A 17,824-nucleotide genomic window follows, 5' to 3' on the forward strand; every position below is an offset into this window, starting at 1 on the left:
AGACAAACAACCAATTTTCCTTTTTTCCAACCCCACCCAGGCCCCTACTTTCAGAAATGCCTGAGGCTTCCCATTTCTGAGGTTTCCTAGTGCTCTGCAATGAAAATCAGACCCCTTCTGGACGTTTTCCACTGATAGCTTAGGTTTCACTTTCTCAGGTCTGCCTGTCAATTATTTCTTGTCCATCTGCTTTATAGTTCCAAAATGCTATTGTCTTCTCTTTTGTTCTTTTTTCCTTTGTAGTTTTCTGCTTTCTTATCATTTCTCTGTCATTTTAGTAGGTGTTAGGGAAAGAACAGAGGTAGAAGTGTGTTTCTTCCTCTGTGTGTAACTGAAGTTCAAACTCTTCTTCCAGGCCAGTATTTTAAGAGGTATTCAACCCATACAAGGGTCTTGAGCTCTTTCTCTGAGAAGCACTGTGGCTCCGCTGTTTACAGGATTATAGATGAATCCGGGAGCCAGAGTGGCATCATCTTTTAAATATAGTTAATAACATCTGCCTATCTGGTTATTGTAAGGATAACTGGGATGATGTTTGATCTGTAGTTTCAGATTCTAATAATTTGAAGAATATCAATAAATAGCAGCTATGCTGTTTTTAATATTATAATTACTGGCAGACTGTGTTGGGGTGGACAGCTCATTGAGTTACTAAGGGAAGTGGTAAGGCAACAGTAGGGAACTAGAAAATCCTCTTCTACAAATGCTTTGGTAAGAAGTCCTGGATTGCAGAAAGTAATAATTGATGATAGTAGCTAATATTTACTAAGCGCTTATTGTACCTCAATTACTGTGCTTTACAGGTTATCTCAATTAAGCATCACGACAACACTATAAATAAAAACCATTATTATCTTCATTTTAGAAATGAGCAAATTGAGGTGTGGTAATGTTAAATCACTTGGTCAATATCACACAACAAAGATGTGGCAGGTCTTAGATTAGAACCCACAGTTGGCTTTAGAGCTGTTACTCCTAATACCGAGGCCAGAGCTTCTCAAACCTTACTGTCATCACAAATCACCAGGGGATCTTGTTATACAGCGCAGCTCTGGCTCAGTAGCTCTGGTGTGGGGCTGCAATTCTGCGTTTCTAACAAGCTCCCAGGTGATGCTGATGCTGCTGGTCCCAGGACCACACTTCGAGTAGTGCCCAGACTGTACTCTCTATGCTGGCCACATCATATGGAACCTAATTTGTCCCAGGTACAAATGGGACCACAAGAACAGTGATGGTACCCATCACACTGTCGTCCTGCCCTATGTGCATAATATGCATAAACAGAACCTCAGAAATCATTTCTCCTACTGCACACTCTCCCCAGGAGCCCAGGCATGTCTCAAACACTTAGCCTTCTCTGCTGCTTTGACTGCAAGATACTCGCTACTTTCCACCACCTTTGAAGTCAAAGGTAGACCCTCACTGTTACCTGCTTCTACGGCCTTCTCTGAGCACACCATGCCTGGAGTTTTAACTCTGGGTATTCTGAAATATGCAAGAGCCTTAAGGTGTGGAAAGACATCGAGTTCCTTCCCTCCAGCCCTCAGCAGGGTTGTGCTGTGTTCACTGCAAAAAAAACAAGAAGCCCCTCTTCCACTCAGGGCTGCCTGGGCCCCAAGCAGCATTACTTGTGCTCTCGATCTCACAGGTTCCCTTGTGAACACAGCGCTGTCAGCTGCTGCCTGTAGCCTTACTGTCCTGGGAAAATATGCTGTCTTCCTGCCTCCCTTTTTCTCTCACTAGCTGAAAAAATGCTGTCATTCTGCCTCCCTTTTTCTCTCACTAGCCTCTGCTTCAGCTCTCTTAGAATTCACCACCCTGAAAGCAAGTTAACTCAGGCCAACTTCCAACTTGGGTGGGAGGGGTGAATCTCAGCTTAGGCTCAACTAGAACCATACTCTGGGTATGACACAAGGCATAGTAAAGGAGACATTGGAGAGGCACTTCAAAGATTCAGAGTTCATAATGAGGCAAGGGAAACTACTGGAATAAAGCTGAGTCTGAGGTGGGAGACCCACTTCTGCCCCAACTTAGCTGTGTGACCTTGGGCGTTTTAGCAACCCTCTCTGATTGTTCCAAAACTATAAGGAGAAAGAGGCTCTAGATGACCTTCAATGTGTACCTTCCCATTCTATGTGATTTTCTGTTATCTTCTAATAGCACCTAGTGGTTTAGATAAGTCTATAAGAAATTATTCCTACTTACCAAACATCTGTTCTACTAAATAGAAATTAGAGCAGTGCTCAATAGAGAGTTAAAATGTAAAGCCAGTTCGGGCACAGTGACTCATACCTGTAATTCCAGCACTTTGGGAACCCAAGGCGGCGGATCACCTGAGGTCAGGAGTTCAAGACCAGCCTGGCCAACATGGTGAAATCCCATCTCTACAAAAATACAAAAATTAGCCAGGCATGATAGCTGGTGACTGTAATCCCAGCTACTCGGGAGGCGGAGGTGGGAGAATTGCTTGAACCCAGGAGATGGAGGTTGTAGTGAGCCCAGATCATACCATTGCACTCCAACCTGGGGTACAGAGCGAGACTCTGTCTCACAAATAATAATAATAATAATAATAATAATAATTAGCCAGGCATGGTGGCACACACCTGTAATACCAGCTACTTGGGAGGCTAAGGCACAAGAATCACTTGAACTCAGGAAGTGGAGGCTGCGGTGAGCTGAGATCATGCCTCTGTACTCCAGCCTGGGCAACAGAGGAAGACTCTGTCTCAAAATAATAATTAATTGATTAAAAATAAATAAATAAATGAAATGTAAAGGCAAATAGCTTAGGCTCCCCCATCACTAGCTCTGTAATCTTACTTAAATGTCACCCTTCCTTTCAACTCTTTAGTTTTCTCACTGTAAAGTGAAGGGGTTATACCAGCTGAATTCATAATAATAAAGGCTTCAAACTGGAGGCTCTTGGGCTTCATTCAGTCTACACACATGCTTTGCTTAATCAATAGAGTATTTTAAAATTTTTCAATCAGTTACTAACGTTTAAAAATTAGGAGATTTTACATAAAAATCTGATTTTCTGACTTTTCTTGAAAGATCAGAAAATCTAGGCAACATGGGTCAACCATTACTGCAAAGCCACTATTGGCTGAGCTGCACTGCGGCAATCTTTTTTAAAAGGGGGATGTGCCCTCTGCACTGTCACAGCTCCTACTGGTTCCACATTATTCATTTATATTACTCAAGTCCTATAAGTATTTGAGTTTGTGATCCCTGGACAGCTATCATACTGACGAGCTGTGTAATATCAGGGGAGTACTTATCCTTTTTAAGACTCAGTATCCAAATTATAGAATGGGAATAATAAAATTTTCACATCATTGCATGGGCTGTATTAATGAGACACAGCAGGGATCAGCAGCCTTTTCCGTAAAAAAAGAGAAAGTAAATATTTTAGGCTTTGCAGGCCATATAAGATCTGTGTTACATATTCTTCTTCTATCTATTATTTCTCTTCTCTCCTTTTTTTAAACAATCTTCTAAAAATGCAAACATTCTTAGCTCTCAAGCTGTACAAAAACAGGCTGCAGGTGGATTTGGCCTATGGGTCATAGTTTGCTAACCCCCTGAAATAAAGTATTTGGAGCACATACAATAATGCCTGGCATGCAGTGAGTATCAATAAATGTTAATTAATTCTCATTATTTCAGTATCAGATCTCTCATTCTCTTACTCTCAGACATGAATGGACTCCGCAGTACCCATCAGAACTCTCCACTGCCATTTCAATTCTCTTCTGACAACACAGAGGGGGAACAGCATTTTGTCTGTTGAGACATGTTCTTCTAAATAGAAAGCGCTGCATGGTACATAAAGAGCTCCAAAGCAGCACGACAAATACAGTGCAACTGTGTCATCACCATGAAATCAAAACCATTGTTTAAGCCATTTGCTAAACCACATCCCCATTCCAGTTATTCTGTCTGAAACGTTACTGAACAATCACAACTGGACGGAGAGCTGGAGGCCCTGAAAAATCTGATTATAGGTCCTCTGTTCTCATAGCTTTCCTCCTTTGTTTTGGTCCTTTAACTCTCCTCCTCCCTAAACACCTTGTGCTGTATAATTTATTATTTAACTTGAATGCCAGGGATGCAGCTTGAGATGAAAGGCACTTGACAAAATAAAATTGCATTGTGTTGTAGGACTCTCATACATGCAGCTTGGCATAATTAAAATAAGAGAGGCATGATATTGTTTGTTCATTCAAAGAATGTGTTGACTGAATCTAAAGAAATGTCAGTTATTTTCTATGGTATCCAAGGAACCCAAGGCGAACGTGCATTTAAATAAAAGAGCCAAGGAGCACATCAAGAGATTGTCCAAAAGATACACATACTTTTTTTCCTCTTACTGGTAATTCACCAAGAAATGGAACAAAATCATATGTGGGGCATAAGCCAAGTTCCTAGAATGGCATTGACCCAAGTTTCCTTGATCTGGGCCCCGTGCGTCATGGTTATAAGGATTCACCATAATTGCAGTAATTTAGCAAATATTATATGAGCACCTACTGTGTGCCAAACCCTGTGCTAAGTGCTAGAAATGGAGGGATGAGTAAATTGAGGGTCTCATGTTAAGCACATAATTCCAATCTAAATATAAAGTATTAATTAGTGGTATGATAGCAAGAGCCAACACTTATTAAGCATATACTCATGCCCAGCATTGTTTTAAGTGCTTTTTAGTTGATGAATTTATTTAGTCCTCTCAACAATCTTAAGGGTTATATGCTATTATAAATTTCCATTTTGCAGATGGGGAAGTGGAGGCCAGAGGCTAATTTAATTATTTAAGGCCACACAGCTAGTAAGTGGAAGAGCTTTGATTCAAATCCAAGGAGACTGACTTCAGGGCCAAATCCCTTAGAAGGCACTAAACAGCCTCTTAATAAAAGGGCTTGAATCATGTTCTGGGAACACAGTGCAGCAAAGACCCTAATTCTGCTTTGGGGGTCAGGGAACACACGGGACAACATGTTTGTCTCCAAGATTCCTTTCACAGGGAAGCCAAGCCAGACATTCTAGGCAAAGAAAGAGCATATGTCCAGAAAATGGTATTTGTAACAGCCTCAGAAAAAGAGAATATTTAATTTTGACTGTTATACTTGCCTTTAAAGAAAATAACATTCAGCATTGCCAGTAGCTGCTTATTCAATATTAGTCTTCCCTGCAGTTCCACAAACTTCAGGAGGGCAGATGCCTGTCTTATTGACTACTGTGTGTCTAATGCCTAGCGCATGCTTAATAAATAAATTTTGAGACACATGAACAAATCTAGTCAAGGTAGAACAGTAGGATAACGATGAATCTAATATTATCTGCCATGGGCAAGGGTTAATGCTCAGCTTTATTTGATACCCATATTAGCATTCTAAAATTCTAATTTCACACTGCTCTTTACTAGACATGACCATGGTATTCCTAAAAGGCTTTAAAAGCACAATATTGTAAAAACTCCCATTACTATATTGTATCAATAACATTTTGTATATGTATCTGTAGTAATTATCCTATGCACAGAATTCTAAGCAGAATGCTGTACTTAACCCATGGTAGCCATTAATTAGATAAAATGAAATGATGTTCAGTTGCTTGCAGCACATTTTAAAGTGAAAACCCACGTGTGACAATAAATGAATTTTCTTTTTATCTCCTGTAGAAGAAAACCAATGGCTAATGTAGAAACCTCCCAAACATGCTTTCCTAGTGAAGCTAGCAGAGCTATCTAAAGAAAAGAACTACTTTGACTTTGCTAGTTAGATCAACAAATATGTCTAAGGCTGGGCTAAAAGGGGAAAAAATGGAATCTATTTGCCAGAGGGTAGAGCTGGAGGAAGTTTGGCGATTTGATTATTTCCTCTTAAGATGTCTTTGGAAGTATCAAATTGAGAACAGCATCTATTTAGAAGGCTTGTCACAGATTTTGTTAAGTGCAGGGGCGGGGCTTAGTAAATTTTTTCTAACAATAAATATTTTTATTAGAAAATTATTGCAGTAGAATGATTCAGATGTTTAAGACAGGTATTTGAATTTTCCCTAAAATAATTTCCCAAGACTGGGCCACGGAGAACTGTTTACCTACAACCAAGCAAAATAATGCATGATTATAATTCCTAACTATCTAGAGTAAGCCAGAGTACTGAAATCCAAGAGTAGTGTTCATTTTTACCTGCAGTGGGCACTGTGCTCATAAATGAAGGCAGCCAGTTCTGGCACCTACTCTGTGTTGGGCTTCCTCTGGCAACAGTTGAACTTTCAGGTTGTTAAATGCATTCATGAACGAAGAAAAGAGGAGAGTTTTGTGTTAACCTGACCTGAGTTCCACTTCTGTCTGTACTACTCAGTAGCTGTATGTCTGGGCAAATCATGAGGCTGGCATGGAACAGTATTCCCTCCCCTCTCTGATTACATTTCCAAATCTGAGCGTGGAAAAGAAATGAAGAAACAGCCATTGAGAGATAAAACAAGTAATAACTTGCCTAATCCTGAATTGGAGAGATTTACAGTTGGAAACAACATATTACCTGGCCCTGCCCTGAGTTCTGAGATAATATGTAACATAACAATCATCATATGTATATGAATATGTGTGTGTGTGTATATATATATATATATTTGTGGTGTATTTACAACATACCAATGACTGTGCTAAGGAATAAGGATCCATGTAGAGCAAATGTAGACATGGTCCCTTTGGAGTGGTTCACAGTTAGCAGATTCTTCCATATGCATATCTCAGCAATGTGAAATAGGAGTTGTTGATGACCCAATATTACAGATGACAAAACAGAAGCCAAGAGCCAGAAAATCTGAATGTAACACAAGGAATTGGAATCAAGAGTGACTCTCAGAAAGTCTGGCTCTAAAGCTAGTTCTCTGCACTGTACTTGTGGACTCTCCGCTTTATATCAACAACAGCATAGATATCTGTTTAATGTTGGACAGGTGGCAAAGTGCTTTTTGCTGACTCAATTTCATTTAATTCTGTGATGTAGATATTTTTACTATTATCTCCACAATTCATTGATAAAATTGAGACCCAGAGGGATGTGGTGGCTGGTCCAAGATCACTCAATTAGCTAGATTCAGAGAGCAGAGACTAGATTCCAGTGTTTCTGATGCCAAACTGTCCGCCATACGTGGACTCCCAGTTTAAATATTTCTAAATTCAGAATCATTGAGCCTTATTTTCATGGTCGAGGATTATTTCCATGATCTATGTAAATTATAATTAAATCCATGCTAATAGGCCATTTTGTGGCAAAACCTCAATAAGCAGTGAGCCGAGGCCTGCAGGCTTGCAAAATTATTTATGGTGAACTCCGAGGGCTGCTATTACTCAATCTATATGTGCTGCAACAAAGTGTTTACTCCTCTATGAAAGCTGGCTACTCAACTACATTTTTCTTCATTCCCCCTCAGCAAAATTGGGGAACCCAGCCTCTAGCATATGGAAGCATTTCTATGCTGCTAGATTTTCTGATGAGGGTGGGATAGGGATGGTGGAAGTATGAATTGAAACGATGTGTTGGAAGAAACATATATTTCTGAGTGAGGTTGATTGGACTAGATTTCATGTGGCAAAAGTTGTCTCCAGAAAAGACATTTTTTCTTCCACTTTACCCCCACTTCACCATTTGTTAAAATCAGTGATTTCTGAATCTGCTTGACACTTGTGAGAACACAAAATCCAGAAGATCCAGGCTTTTTTTTTTTTTTTTTTTTTCCTGTAATGCTGGCGCTTTCTGGTGGGCTCAGGTTTCTGCAAACTGCTCCCAAATGGTCACAGACAAGGAGCTGAGGACTTCCTTCAGGTGTTCATGACCACACTAAAGATTTTTTAAAGTAAATTAAATTACTAAATGTGTAAACACTGTGTGAATAGATGGCACCTTTAAACTTAGTATGCCTAACATGTTAATTTTATGAGTAAACCTATACATAATACATTATTCTATTCTCAGACGAACAAAGGGCTTCTCCAGCTGCCAAGGGCGTGGAAACAATGTGACATATATCTTCAGTGTTCTAAGAAATATCCATTTTTTTCCTCCTTCAAATGATACTTTTCCCTTTATTTAGACTCAAATTTGTTTATGGCGCTGGTCTACTGCATCAGGTAAAGATCTGTCAACCACATAGGAGCTTTCTCTACCTCATTTGCTATTTAGAAATGCACAGAAACATAAAAAAACTAGATGCTTTTGCATGACTTGGAAGGACTCATGGATAATTTGAAACCAGAGTATTTGATATGTGCCAAGGACCCTATCCCCTGCTTTGTCGTTTTAACAATGCCTTAAGTGTACGTGCATTTGCAGCTCTCTTCTCAAGGATCTCTCACAGACATCCTCTCATTTGTTCCTCCCAGCATCCCTGGATGTCTGTCTTCAGGGATTTTTATTATCCCTGTTTTCAAATGACAAAACTCAGGATCCGAGAGGACATGTAACTTCTTGTAGGTTACACAGAGTGAACGGGTGGAGTTCAGGTCTCGGCTCTTCACAGCCTCCCCACCCACTTGCTGCAGGCATATGGGTATCAAGGGTGCTCTTCCCAGGATTGGAGTGAGGAGCACTGGGAGTCCAGGGACAGAGACTTCCTGGGCACCCTGGCTCCTGCATTAATAGAGTAAGGGGGCTGACCTGGGTACCATCCCCATGGCTTCCTTCTTTGACACTCTGAAGGTCTTGTACTTTCAAAGATCTAAACCTTGAGGCAGTGACTCAAAAGGTCTTGGATTTGGGTTTTTAAATTTATGTACTGCCTCTCACATGTGTCATATAATTCAAATTCATAAATACTTAAGGGTAATAATACTATTTCTTAAAGTGCTCAAAAGGAGGTGGAGGGATTGAAGTTTTACTTGGATCTGACATCACCATTGAGATATTCACATTTATATGTTTCTCCCCAATAACTGAACTCCCAATGGCAAAGCTGATGGATTTGGTGCCATTGTACTCCCTTCCTGCTACCATCTCCACACCCTCCTTTTTCTGTCTCAGGAACTAGCACAGTGCCTGGTGCCTAGCTAGCTACTCAATAAAGAGATGCAGTTTAGCTTTGCCATTATTTTATTCTTATTTAATTCTACCTAATATATAAAGCCACAGAGATTTTTAAACATAAGTTTAAAGAAGTGATAATAAATGCCTCCCAAAATAAAGTAACTCTTTATAGCAACTTATTGAATCAGTATTATCACATGTGCAAGCTATACTCAGATAATATGCAGGTCAATTAAAAACAGGGCTACCTTCTAGGAAGGTTTGAAGAGTTTCCAATGTGAAAGGCACTGAATACTGTGTATGAAGGCATGCCTGATTTTCTGGGACACTTCTTTTTTTCCTGTAATTTTACTTTTTTCAATTATTTTATTAAATGTACAACTGGATATAATTCTACCTTTAAACCATTGTTAGATTTTCATATAAGTTCATCAATTTGAAGCAAACAAATCCTTTTTCAGGCCAAAATCAGGTCTCTTGATTTTTATCTTGGAGAAATTAAGTCCCTGTAGTTTGGTGGCACATGAGAACCCTCTTGGGTGGACTGGCAAACACGATCCTCTGCTTTTTTAACCTAGGACTCACAGGACACTCTCAAATCAATTAGTTTTCAAAGCACCCATGCATTGAGAGTACGCTATATGTGAGGCATTGTACTGTTCCCAGTAACCACGAAGGCTGACTCTGATTGTCTCCATTTTATGGGAAAGGAAACTAAGGCTCAAAGCCACATGGCTAGGAGCTGGCAGAGCAAAGTGTTAGACTCTGGTCTGTAGAGCTCCAAAGCCCGTATTCTTTCTACCACCTCCCTCTAATCTACTGATCTGGGACTCTGATCTCTTCCTCTATGCAGAATTCACTGTTGACAGAGCTCCGAGCTAAAAACCATTGCCTCAAAATGACAGAGGAAAATCGAGTTGTCAGATGTGACCCAGAGCAAAGCTCTAATTCAGAATCATTTAATTTCACATCTGCCACCTGAGACCACAGCCACATTTCTCCTTTCTCACTGAAGGAGAACGCACAGACATACTTCCTCAGACTTACTTTTTAGGGCCCGCTTCTGTGGAGGCCCTGCTGCCATGGGACTTCCCAGTCACTAACATTTAGAATTACACTTGCTACATGATGGTTGAAACCCCCATGCCTACTTACTTAAAAAAAATTCCTGTTCTGGATTTTTAGCAGATCCCAGCTTGCTACTCTGTCCTGTGGCTGTATCTCCAGACCCACTGGGCACCATGGAAAGCCAATGCTCAGTTTCTTCTAATGACGCAAGAGGTAGAAAGAGCCTCTTGAAGCCCTAGTTACCTGACAAAATTCACAGAATTTTGTCCCTTGCCACAGGTCACACCCTATTTTAATATTACAAACAAACAAACTCAAAAATGCTGAAAGTGAGTTTCTGATCTCTGAATAAGGAGGTACTTCTAAGGATGATAAGTGGAAGAAAACATAATGAAAGATACTAATAGATTGACTATGTAAGGCTTAAATTTCTGTGTACCAAAACATTCATTAAAAAATAAAAGGCAAATAACACTGAGAAAATATTTTTTAATAGAGTGGCAAAGACCTAGTATCTTTCATAAAGATTGATCTTTTATGAAATAATGAAAAAATTAGTAGGAAAATGGACAAAGGGCATAAACAGAAAATTCATAAAAGAGTAAAGACAAACAGCTAATAAACATGAAAGAGTTTTATCTCACTAATAATCAAAGAAATGAAAATTAAAACAATATTAAAGAACTAGTTTTCATATATCAATATGTCAAAGGTGAAAAAGAAAAATAATTCCTAATGTTTGTAATGTGAGAAATGTTTTTTTCAGTTTGATATACACAAATTCACCTCTCATTACTGTTCAACTTTGCATTTCTTTGACTATAAAAAGTTTTTAAAATATTGATGTTCCTTGACTTATTGATTCCAATTCTAGTAATCTATGCTAAGGAAATAATCAAAGACAGAAACATTAATTATATATGTTTATCACAGCATTATTTACATTAACAAAAGTTGGAATGGCAGAGGACTGAAATGTCCAGGGAAAAGAATTGGTTCACTAAATAATGGTACATGTATTACTATGCATGCACAAAAATTGTTGTAAAAAATAGTTGTAATGACATTAGAAAACATGACATATGTATACATACATAGGCACACACACGTATATACAATATAATCTTAGCTGCTTAAAATGTCTCCTATAAACATACCCACAAAAAGGAAGGAAGTTCATAAGTGTGCAACAGTGATTATTTCTTGGTGGAGGAAATACGGTATTGTGGGTGTTTTATTTTCTTCTTTCCATTTAACTTCAATGTTTTCTATAATGAACGTGCATTGCCTTAATAATCAGAAAAGAATTCCAACAATTGTTATTAATAAATAAGAAAAAAAATATCTGGGCAGCTTGTGTTGAAGGCCCACCAAGAAAGTCTAAACACAGACTCCTTCCCTGAACAACTCTGCACACAGAGTCCATCACATAGTTTAGCTGCTGAGTCAGAGTCTGGGGATATGAACCTCCTAGAATTAAGCCTGAACGCAGAGCTAAAGTTAAGCTAAGCCAATCAGAGCGTGCCTGGTTATTGTCAGCGTACCATGAAAGTAGTAAACTGTAAAATGCATTTTGAATACTTGCTTAAAAGTCAGGTATGATGCACATGAGACATTTGCCACCACAAAAGTGAAATGTTAGTTACTATTTGGATGAGTAGAAACACGCTGTTCTAAAAAAGCACCTTTACTTTATATAACAATTCTTTTAAAAATATGAAAATATTTTTCTTAAATATAATGTCTGTATATCATGGAAAATTTAGAAAATATGGAAAAGTAGAGATAAGAAAATGATAGTTCTACCAGGTAAAGATGACCACAATTCAAATTTTATAGTATTTCTACCCTTAGAATGGTATTTTTATTTATTTGTTTTTGGTCCTATTTCCTCCTCATAATTGAGATCATAACATATTTTGCTTCTAAAGAAATAACTTTTTTTTTTTTTTGAGACAGTCTCACTCTGCTGCTCAGACTGAAGTGCAGTGGCACGATCTCGGCTCACAGCAACCTCTGCCTCCCAGGTTCAAGTGATTCTCTTGCCCCAGCCTCCTGAGTGGCTGGTATTACAGGCATACACCACCATGCCTGGCTAATTTTTGTATTTTTAGTAGAGATGCGGTCTCACCATGATGGCCAGGCTGGTCTCAAACTCCTGGGTTCAAGTGATCCATCCACCTCAGCCTCCCAAAGTGCTGGGATTACAGGTGTGAGCCACCACACCCAGCTAAGAAATAACCTAAACTGTTGTTCCTTAATGTTTTTGCATTGGAGGAAAAATCAACATAATATAAGGGATTCGTAATTCACTGAGTGAGTGAGTGAGTGAGTGAGTGAGTGGGGTTGGGGGAAGCACACAATACTGTCTCCTTGCACATGAAGGAAGAAGCGACTCCTAGAGGTTCACAGAGAAATCCACAGGACAGAACTGATGAGCAAATACTATTGCAAGTGCATTTGAAAATAATGTACCAGGCAGAGGTATTTTTATCACCTAACTTTGATAAGTATATTTTAAAATATTTTAGAACATCTTATACTCTCTTTTTGGAAACTTTGGCTTAATCTGTATGCACACGAACTCATATCCTTGGGCTCTGAAATGAGGCATAGAATCTAACCATTAGTTTGAGGCTCTGAAGGCATCTTATTGGATCTATTTCAACACTAATAGAAATGAGAACGAGGCCAATCATGGCCTGTATTTTTAAAGGATTTGTGGTTCTCATTTGTATTATCAAATACTTTGTAAGACTTCTTTGGGCCTAAAATTGCCATACCTCACAATCACAGCCAGCTGTGTCCTGTCAGCCAGAGACAGTTCACCCCCAAATCTCGCTGCTCTCTGGCAAGGAGATTCTGTTGCTGAAATGAGCAGTAACATTTGGGGATAGTGTTTGCAAAACAATTGAAAGCCTTGAGAAATTTGTAATACTTAAGTAAAATCTAGATAATATTTTCAGTTATCTCCACCCATCACTTTAGAAAACAATGAGTGAATGAGTAAATGAAAGAAGACAGGCACTGAGAAACTTCCTTGTGGAGAAAACAGAGCCCAAGTCTCAAGGAAGTTATGTTAAAAACAGCGTTAGGTTTTGTTTATACTTTGATCTGTATTTTCTAAATCAGGAATTTCAAATAATGTCAGCATAACAACTGGCACCATTTATCTAGTGCCTCAAGCACTGTGTGAAAGCTCTTTTGTAGATATTACAACAAGTAACTCTTCAACAGTTCTTGGTCATTATTCCCCCGTTTCACAGATGATGAAACTGACGCATAGTGGAAAAGATAAAAGTGGAATGCCAGTGTTTTTTTGTTTGTTTGTTTTTCTGGGTTTTTTGCTGTGACTATCTTTTTAATGTAGTCCTTGATTGGATCTACTCTGCAGTTACAAAGGGATCATTTTGGTCTTTGATAATAATTAGTTGGAATTTATTATTTACTTTTGTGACCGTTCCTGTAAGTCTCAGCAGTAGGACACTGTTAAAATCTGTTGTGTTCCTCAGGACCAGAAACAAAATACCACACGTTCTCACTTACAAGCTGGAGCTAAACACTGAGTCCGCATGGACACAAAGAAGGGAACAACAGACACTGGGGCCCACTTGAGGGTGGAGGGAGGGAGGGAGGATGGAGAGGATCGAAAAACTACTTATCGGGTACTATGCTTATTACCTGGGTGGTGAAAGCCCCACGACACACAATTTACCTATAGAACAAACCTGCGCACGTACCACTAAATCTAAAATAAAAGTTAAAAAAAAGAGTATTTAACAGAAAGTAGTTTTCTTTACCCCCTTTTGTAACATCAACAGCTAGCATGTATCTGTGGTGGAGGCCCTGTGTTCACTATTTGCCGTGTACTACTGTGTATTCTATTCTCACCACAACTCTACTGATGGAAGAAAGACCAATCAACCGACACATTAACCAAAAACTTACTTTTCAAATGAGGAATCGGAAGCATAGGAAGGCTGAGTGACCTGCCTACAACGTAAACCTAGTAAGCGACAAAGTTTGCCTCCCTCTCAGTCTAGGCCCCATCTTTATCCACTGAGCTGTGATCTCCACTAGTCAATAAGAATCCCTCATCATAAAATCGCAGAATTTAGAGGAATAAGGTCTTAAGAAGCTCCTTATAAGAAAGTACATGGAGACCAGGCACAGTGGCTCACGCCTGTAATCCCAGCACTTTGGGAGGCTGAAGTGGGTGGATCACTTGGGGTCAGGAGTTCGAGACCATCCTGGCCAACATGGTGAAACCCCGTCTCTACTAAAAATAGAAAAATCAGCCAGGCGTGGTGGCAGGCTTCTGTAATCTCAGCTACTCTGGAGGCTGAGGCAGGGAAACTGCTCGAATCCAGGAAGGGGAGGTTGCAGTGAGCCGAGATCGTGCCACTGCACTCCAGCCTGGGCGACAGAGCAAGACCTAGTGAAAAGAAAGTACATGGACAAAGGGATGCAAAGCCCAGAGAAGCCAATGATTTGCCTTGGGTTACACAGTGAAGGAATGGCAGTGAAGACTGTAGGCTTCCAATTCAGTGTCTTAAAAGTAATCACATTATCAATTGGTAAACATTTATAGTCACAGGTGAGTTTTGTTGGTAGCTTCTTGACCGTCAATTTTTCATCTTCTAAGAGCTCTGTGTAGATTGCTCAGCATCTTACTCTTACTAATTCCTTCATGTCAAAGACCCCCAGCAAGGGTGCAGTGTCAAGTGCTTTCCAAAGGGACAGAGGCCCTGGCTGTTCTACACTCTCCTTTCATATCCTTGTCCAAGGCCCAGGGATAGACAGAACCACAGGTCCATTTAGTAGCACCAAACACCCCATTTCTACTAATGACAGGCATCTCTTGAACCACTGAGCCAAGGTGGGGCTTCCATTTTCTCCCATTTCTCCTCCCATGCAGCATGCTTTTATGAATTCCCAGCTCCTGCAGGGATCACCCCACCTGTGACAGGGGCTCAGTACTTAGAATCCCTGCGTTGGAGCACAAGAAAAGGAAAACCAGAAATAGGTCTAGACTTCAGAGTGCTCTGTTTAGCACAGTCCTGAGCATTGCTGTTAATAATGAAGGTCTAACATCCACATTTGCAACTTTGCATGGCTCCAGAAGTCCCTTCACACCCACCCCAGGCATTTCCCCAAGTGACAGAGAACAGCAATGAACCACAGCTTGGCCTTTCTGTTCGGCCCCTTGGCTGGGCTTCAGGAAGTCTGTCTCCTTTAGTGCTTGCTAGAATTGGCTAGAGAGCAGTCCTTGACTCAAATAACTGAAAAATATACTTAACACCACATTGATTTTCCATATAATTTTATAAGCACAAACATTCTCTTTCATTTCCTGACAAACAACCATATTCCCCAAAGTGTCCAATAAAAATCAGTAATTTGCACATCACTGTTTTTGTCAGTGGCTGTGGTTTGGAGTTAGTTACCAAGACCAATGTCTTTCTCTTGACGCCTTTATCCCTCTGTACCCCCTTCCCCAAACAAATCCCAAAGTTGAACTCGGGAATAAGGGTGGATAGCTATGTAGACCTTCCTGGTGCTGTGTTCAAAGCCCTTTTTGCAAAAAAAATACATAATTTTTAAGCAATTCTTCATGGAAAAAGGAAACCAGGGGTGGAGATGAAACATGCTACACTAAACACAGCACTGTCTCCGCAATTCTGAGATAGCGCATAGGCTGCACAGGTCCCCTCCCCTCCAGCTCATCCCCAGCTGCGAGCAGGGACAAATCCTTCTGGTGCAAGTGGAAAGCTGGGATGATTAATTCAATGGCTGACAAACGTCTCAGGCCAAAAAGGCACCCCAACGTCCAGTGGCAAGTGTTACTCTAAGGTTGCATCATAAGACAAGCAATGACAAGGGTGAAAATTGAAAATGGTAAGTTGTCATTCCTAGGAATCTTCATGTTGCTCCCTCTCCCCCTAGCAGCAGGAACACAGCATAGTGTGTTCATTTTTATGTGCCATTCCTAACTTCCAGGACAGCCTTTCCTCCCAACCAACCTCTCCTCTCTTTGAAACAGTGACCTATGCTGAATGGGGCAGCAAAGAAACAAAGAGGAAGGTGTGGATGCTCACCCAGAAGTCTTGTCTCCTCGCAGTCCCTTAGAAGCTCAATCCTCAGGAGACATTGCACTGGGGGTTGCCAAGGGGACCTGAAATACCGGTTTGCCACAATCCTGACCAAATCGGCTCCCAGGGCTGAGAAGGGAGAAGGTGTCAGTCATTCAAAACCCATCGTGGCTGATTCTGAAGTGGAAAAAGAAAAAAAGAAGCAAAGAAAAGCATTGCTCAGCAATGGGCAGGAAGAAGAGTTAAGAGGCTGAGCTCTTCGGCAAGAAATGCTATAGCTCTTTCAACTTGGACAGAGCCAGGACCACAGGCTGGTTGTGTCAGAAAGTGTGTGTTCTTGCTTAGTGCTTAGGTTTTGTTGTTTTTCCTCCCTCTTTCCCTGAGCCCTGGCACTGGGGAGCATGGAATGGCTCAACCTGTTGTAATCAAACATGTGGGTTGCTGCTTGTTGCAAAGATATTGCAGCAGCCTCTTCATTAAAGGAGGCTGTTCTTAGATGCTAAGAATTAATTTCCTTGTCTGTGGTTGCCTGCTTGTGCTCTGGCCTTGTTGTGGAGTGGGGCGCTGGGTGGGAATGTAGAGAGTAGGACAAAGGGAACACTGGGTAGAGTAGGACTCCCTGTGCCTGGAGGCTCCCTGGAGGAATGACCCATAATTCTCACTTGCTGGAGCCAGTGGGCTCCTGACAACCACCTCCATGTCTGGTTCTTAGGAGATGTGGCAGATACTACAGGGAACTCCAGCACATGCAGTCTATGCACAGTTGGGCCCTAATCTTTAATCCCACCCCAGACCTCTAGCACCAACTTGAATACTGTCTCCTGGAATCTCAGTCGGCCCTCTGAATCCTGTGCTTAGTGGGTGGTGTCATCTGGGAAAATAGAGAGGGCTTTCATTCACCCATTTGTTGGCTCATTCACTCAGCTATTCCTTCATTGCTGCATGTGTGCATTCATCAGTCCATTCATGTGTTTATTCATTCATTCCTCCTTGCATGAGTGTATTTACCTATTAATTTATCCATTCACTCTCATGTGTTCATTTGCCCACTTAATATTATTCATTCATATATGTATTTATTGACTCATTAATTTACATGTTCATTTATATTATTATTCATTGACATATTCATTCATTTGCCTATTACTACACCCATGCAATCCATGCATTTGATTAACGTGCATGCACTCATTTTTGCCTATGTGAGAAAAACTTATTTACTTTTTCTTACAAGTGCTTGTTCCTTCATCCATCCATCCATCCATTTATCCCCATATCCAGTCAACCACTTCTAACTTCGTTTATTCATAGATATGTTGTCTGTTAGCTTATATGTTCATTTATTTATGCACTCATTTATTTAACTCTTCATCGGTTCATGTTACACACACATCCTAAGTGCCTACAACGTGCTTGGCACTGTGGGGGAAAGAAAATAAAGAATCAGGCACCCCTCCTGTCCTGAACAAGTCAAAGACAGAAGACCTGTCTGTCCTCAAGGAATCTAATGAAAGAACATGATGGATGCCCTAAGAGAGGGGCAGAGGAATGTCAGGTGGGAGATTGTAGGGAGAGCTGAGGTCCCAGGCTGCAGCTGGGAACACTGGAAAGAACACTGGGCTTGGCTTC

General features: G+C 40.4%; 1 protein-coding gene across 3 annotated transcripts in view; it reads right to left on the bottom strand.

Annotated features, from left to right (window-relative positions):
* TENM4 (teneurin transmembrane protein 4) overlaps positions 1 to 17,824 on the bottom strand; it is a 3,006,191-nt gene that overhangs the window by 795,451 nt on the left and 2,192,916 nt on the right. For all 3 annotated transcript variants that reach the window (XM_054661572.2, XM_063784373.1, XM_063784372.1), the window contains one exon: positions 16,202 to 16,372. The gene's annotated coding sequence lies outside the window, so the exon portion shown is untranslated. The remainder of the gene's footprint in view (positions 1 to 16,201; positions 16,373 to 17,824) is intronic.

This window comes from Pan troglodytes, chromosome 9 (assembly GCF_028858775.2).
Source record: "Pan troglodytes isolate AG18354 chromosome 9, NHGRI_mPanTro3-v2.0_pri, whole genome shotgun sequence".
NCBI classification, from domain to species: domain Eukaryota; kingdom Metazoa; phylum Chordata; class Mammalia; order Primates; family Hominidae; genus Pan; species Pan troglodytes.